This window comes from Dendrobates tinctorius, unplaced genomic scaffold (assembly GCF_039654945.1).
Source record: "Dendrobates tinctorius isolate UK_male_01 unplaced genomic scaffold, ASM3965494v1 ptg000022l, whole genome shotgun sequence".
Lineage (NCBI taxonomy): Eukaryota > Metazoa > Chordata > Amphibia > Anura > Dendrobatidae > Dendrobates > Dendrobates tinctorius.
This window is the reverse complement of record NW_027361690.1, coordinates 48044693-48051421: the sequence shown is the minus strand read 5'-3', so window position 1 is coordinate 48051421 and position 6729 is coordinate 48044693.

The following is a 6729-nucleotide window of genomic DNA, read 5'->3' as shown; positions in this document are numbered from 1 at the left end:
TGGTCATGGTGCGGTGGTATTTGTCCCTTTTGGATGTGATATTATTGGTCATTTTAAAAATTGAAAAATAAATAAAAATTATACCTAAGTTGTATTTGATATTTTAACAAATGTTTAATAGGTTAGAGTAGAGTAGGACCTGGCCAAAAGAGTCTACCTTGTCGTGGTGGCAGATTTAAAAAATCTTTTAGCTAAAACAAGAGCTGCTGGCTATGGCCGGAGTCACACTGGCGAGGAATACGGGAGAGTGAGAGGCGCAAAAAGCACGCATTAGACACGGACAAATGATTTTCTATGGGGTCACTCGCACCAGGCGTATATTTCTCCTCAGTATCCTACGCTCCGTGCCACTCGCAGCATGCTGCGATTGTCAGCGTACTACGCCCGTAGTACACCAATGCAAGTCTATGGGTGCACAAAAAATACGGATTACACACGGACCACACGTGTGACTTGCGAGAAATACGCACCAGGTGTCTTTTAGAAACCCTGTCATAGGGCTCCATTATATGTCCATTTTGCAAGCCTGCGAGAAAATCTCGCCATACGGATGCCATACGGATTGCATATGGATGCTGACATGCGCAAAATACGCGACGACACCTTGATTACGGATGACATACGGAGCACTATTTAGGGGTCTGTCATCCGTATTACGCATGTAAAATACTGACCGTATTTTGCGTCGGTTAGTGTGACTCCAGCCTATGTGTGTGATCTGGAGATGGGAACTGTTAATGTGTGATTGGTGAGAAGTGGAGATTTTCCAAGAGAGAGCGGTGGGACTGTGGACAGTTCAAGGGGTGGAGGGTGGGTCTGGGGTGGAGCCTGGGCGGAGTCTCAAGGGGGCCCAAAAAATTTTGCCAGTATGGGGCCTCGAAATTCCTAGTGGCAGCCCTGGATCAGCTTTAAGTTTTCTTTGCTGGCACTCCTGCATAAGAATGCTGCTACTTTACATATATAAGAATTATGCCCCGATGCTAATCAGCGCCGAGCAGTCCAATGGGCATCTTTGGTCTATGCTCCAAGCCTCCTCTATCCCCATAATTGCCATCTCCCCTGCCTGTATTTAATGCATTGTCATTTTTTGCACTCTTCTCCTTTCTGATAACTTTCAACCATGAGATCCCTTTGCTGTGTTTTAAGCTGTATACAAATTATCACTTTTACAGTTAAATCCAAATAAGAAAATGTAAGAAAAATCCTGCTAGAACAGCTAAACTTTATCTGGGGTTAATCAGAAGCACTTTCATGATGGTAGCTGTGTACTGACCACTATTTAACATGAGTTTTAATGTGATTGCCTAATTCTGAACACAGAAACATCCCAAATGTAAGATTGTGTTCAGAATTATACATGCACAATATTTTAGTTTGCTTATTTTTATTTTCTCCATCAATTCTCAATGTATTTATACAGATTATAGGTGACAATAAAGGTGGAAATTATTCTTCTTGGTCTGATTTTTTTATGTTACAAAAAATTTGAATTGTATCAGAGGTATGTAGACTTTTTATATTCACTGTATTCCAAGACCCATAACTTTTTATTGTCTGCACTGTTGTTTTAACTACCATTTTTGGTAGGTGGATGAACAAAAAACAGCAATTCTAACATTGTTTTTTGTTTTTTTTTTCTTACAGTATTCACCATTTGGGATAATTACTGACTTATTTTCATAATAGGGGTCAATATAATTATGGTCAAACAGTTAGGTCCATATATATTTGGACAGAGACAACATTTTTCTAATTTTGGTTCTAGACATTACCACAATGAATTTTAAACAAAACAATTCAGATGCAGTTGAAGTTCAGACTTTCAGCTTTCATTTGAGGGTATCCACATTAAAACTGGATGAAGGGTTTAGGAGTTTCAACTCCTTAACATGTGCCACCCTGTTTTTAAAGGGACCAAAAGTAATTGGACAATTGACTCCAAGGCTATTTCATGGACAGGTGTGGGCAGTCCCTTCATTATGTCATTCTCAATTAAGCAGATAAAAGGCCTGGAGTTGATTTGAGGTGTGGTGCTTGCATTTGGAAGGTTTTGCTGTGAAGGAAACATTCGGTCAAAGGAGCTCACCATGCAGGTGAAACAAGCCATCCTTAAGCTGCAAAAACAGAAAAAACCCATCTGAGAAATTGCTACAACATTAGGAGTGGCAAAATCTACAGTTTGGTACATCCTGAGAAAGAAAGAAAGCACTGGTGAACTCATCAATGCAAAAAGACCTGGGCGCCCACGCATAGAAAAATGGAGGGCTTTAAGTTCAAAGCAGGCAAATCATTGGACAATGGCAGGATTAGTGCATACATGAAAGAATCATAGAATGGTAGAGTTGGAAGGGACCTCCTGGGCCATCTGGTCTAACCCCCTGCTCAAAGCAGGATTAGCTAAATCATCCCAGTCAGATGTCTGTCCAGCCTCTGTTTGAATACTTCCATTGAAGGAGAACTCACCACTTCTCGTGGCAGCCTGTTCCACTCATTGATCACTCTAACTGTCAAAAAGTTTTTTCTAATATCTAATCTGTGTCTCCTCCCATTCAGTTTCATCCCATTGCTTCTAGTCTTTCCTTGTGCAAATGAGAATAAAGTTGATCCTTCTACAATGTGACAGCCCTTTAGATATTTGTAGACAGCTATTAAGTCTCCTCTCAGTCTTCTCTTTTGCAAACTAAACAAGGATGGGAAAGGAAGGAAAGGAAGTCCCTGCTCCTTTAGTGCTGGCAGAATACTGATGAAGGAAAAAAAATCTTATAGTCTATGTCAAATTGCATAGAATCAGGAGATTTACTTGACTTATACTAGTCAGTGTACTAAGAGCAGTTTTGTCTCTTTGTAACAGAGGCTACAAAAACATGCTTTTTTACTGGCTTTGTGTAAAGGACAGGTAGGTATGCTTTAAAGGGAATCTGTGACCTACTACTTTTTTGCTACTCCATCTCAGAGCAGTATGATATAGGGTCAAAATACTAAAGTGTCCCCAAAATAGTTTTTGGCCCTTCAACCACAATTGTGTATACTCTAGGGCAAAAAGACGTCACCAATTGGCCCCAAATGAAGCGAACCAACCAATATATGTAATAAAATAACACAATTTTATTGGGTATCAAAAAATCTTTGAATAAAAAAGCTACATATCCATATCTTCATAACATACTCCAAGGGGGCAAATGCACAAACCAGCTGCCAGGGAGAAATTATAATAATAAATACATCAATAAATAAATAATACAGTATTCATTGAATAAAAAATGCAATTCATATTACAATATCCCTGCACCACCAAAAATCTGAAACAAAATCCTTTACACCAATATCCTATTAAGCAGCATTAGCAGCATTATAAGGAGTAAACAGATCCAGTTCTCATAAAATGCCAGTGCACCATAAGCCTAAACCGATCTATAAATAAACGCCCCACAAATGGATACCATGATAGCGGCATAGCTTATAATTACCTTAACCAGAGTATGGTGGGCACGGGGGTTTCTGCACTGGACCATAGTCACCACCACAGGGATATTGTAATATGAATTGCATTTTTATTCAATGAATACTATATTATTTATTGATGTATTTATTATTATCATTTCTCCCTGGCAGTTGGTTTGTGCATTTGCCCCCTTGGAGTATGTTGTGACGATATGGATATGTAGCTTTTTTATTCAAAGATTTTTTGATACCCAATAAAAATGTGTTATTTTATTACATATATTGGTTGGTTCGCTTAATTTGGGGCCAATTGGTGACGTCTTTTTGCCCTAGAGTATATACAGTATGATATAGGGGCAGATACCCTTATTCCTGAGATGTATCACTTACTTTACTGCTTGTTACACTTTTGATTAAAAACTGTAATATCGGCAACAGATCTTGTTGGTTTACATGACAGCAGGATCACTAGACCTCTAGTGAGAATCTCCTGCTGATAAATCAGTGATTTTATTTAAAAAAAAACTGCACTATGCTGCCTAGTAAGTGACACATTACTGGAATCAGGGTTTCTGTCCCTACATTTTGTTGCTCTTACATTAGCTAGCATAAACCTGGTGACAGATTTACTGTGTTCTCAGCAGAGTGTCCACACATAGTGAGACTACTAATTATTCTCAATACTGCACTGAGCTTTCATTACCTTCCTGGGTCTAGTATTGTGTCTCTGCTGTTGCTTGACTCTTTCTCGACTTGTTTTTGATCAGCTGCAGGGGTAATGTCAATTTGACAGTGCTGCAGCCAATCACTGAGCTCAGCAGCTTGTGCTGAATACATTAACAAGGTCACCACTGAGCTTAGTGATTGGCTGCAGCAAAAGTCAAAGTGTTGTCACCACTGGACCCGAAGACTGGAGGCAGTGGCAAGCAGTGTATTTTTATTCACATCACCTAAGGCTACTTTCACACATCAGTTTTTTGCCGTCAGGCAGGATCCGGCTATTTTTAGAAAAAACGGATCCGGCATAAATTTTGGAGAACTGTAGAAACGGATCCGTTTTTTTGCTGGATCCGTCTAGCAGGTTATATCTGTTCCTGGGGGCTGGCCAATTGGATCTGAGCATGCGCAGACTTAAAAAAACGCATCCGGTGGCTGGATCCGTCTTTTTCTGGATCCGGCGCATTCCGGCGCCCATAGACTTTCATTGTAGCAAAAAGCTGGAAGCGCCGGATCCGGCGCTTCCGGCTTTTTCGCCGGAGACAAAAAATGTTACAGTAGCCGTTTTTTCAGACGCCGGAATGAGACAAGTTGCCGGATCCGTCAAAAAACGGATGAAACGCAATGCCATCCGGCGCGATCCAGCGCTAATGCAAGTCAATGGGGAAAAACTGGATCCGGCATTGCATTTTGCCGGATCCGGTTTTACAAAAAAAAGCCGGATCGCGCCTGAAGGCAAAAAACTGATGTGTGAAAGAGGCCTAAGCCTATGGGCTAATATTAATTGAAAACAGACAACTCCTTTAAGAAATAAATCAATAGATTCTTGCGTGGGACTTTTCCTGCCACAAAGAAAAACACTATGCTTTTGTCACTGAGTTGGGATGTCAAAGCGCCCACCAGAGCCCTCCGAAGTCAATTCATTGGATCTTGTGCCCATTTCTGCACCAGGAAATCTAATGCTGGGTATAGATTTGCGTTATAACTAGAGTTGAGCGATACCATCCGATACTTCAAAGTATCGTATCGGATGGTATCGGCCGATCTTTAAAAAAAGTATCGGTATCGCCGATTCCGATACCGGAAGTCCCATTCAAGTCTATGGGACTTCCGGTATCGGAATAAGAAAAACCCTTTCCTGCCCTTGTACAGCCTCTCTGGGGTCTGTACGGGCCTTTCGGGGGGCTGTGCCGGCCTGCCAGGGGGTCTGTGCAGGCTCCGGTGGTCTGTGCCGGCCTGCCGGTGGTCTGTGCAGGCTCCGGGGGGCTGTGCCGGCCTGCCGGGGGGCTGTGCCGGCCTGCCAGGGGGTCTGTGCAGGCTCCGGTGGTCTGTGCCGGCCTGCCGGTGGTCTGTGCAGGCTCCGGGGGGCTGTGCCGGCCTGCCGGGGGGCTGTGCCGGCCTGCCGGGGGGCTGTGCCGGCCTGCCGGTGGTCTGTGCAGGCTCCGGGGGTCTGTGCAGGCATCGTCCGATGGGACTACAAGTCCCATCTGGCGATGCCTGCTACCATGACAGTGATTGACACATTAGCCAATGATGGGACAGTAGTAGTCCCATCATCCGGCTAATGTGTTAAATGTAAAAAAAAAAAAAAAAAAAAAAAATTACATGCTACATTCATACTACATACTACATACATGCTACATTCATACTACATACTACATACATGCTACATTCATACTACATGCAACATACATACTACATATATACTACATGCATGCTACATATATACTACATGCATGCTACATACATACTGCATGATACATACTACATATATACTACATGCATGCTACATACATACTACATGATACATACTACATATATACTACATGCATGCTACATACATACTACATATATACTACATGCATGCTACATACATACTACATGCTACATGCATGCTACATACATACTACATGCTACATGCATGCTACATACATACTACATACATGCTACATATATACTACATACATACTACATATATACTACATGCATGCTACATATATACTACATGCATGCTACATACATACTACATATATACTACATGCATGCTACATACATACTACATGCTACATGCATGCTACATATATACTACATACATGCTACATATATACTACATACATACTACATATATACTACATGCATGCTACATACATACTACATATATACTACATGCATGCTACATACATACTACATGCTACATGCATGCTACATACATACTACATACATGCTACATATATACTACATACATACTACATATATACTACATACATACCACATACATACTACATGCATGCTACATATATACTACATGCATGCTACATACATACTACATATATACTACATGCATGCTACATACATACTACATGCTACATGCATGCTACATACATACTACATGCTACATACATACCACATATATACTACATACATACAATACATTCATACAATACATACATAGACATACAGTACATATAACATAGAGTAACATACTTACCAATACTTGTCACATTGTTCCCCGAAGCCATTGTCGTCTACGGAATAAATATTAACATAACAAACCACAAAAATACTCACCCA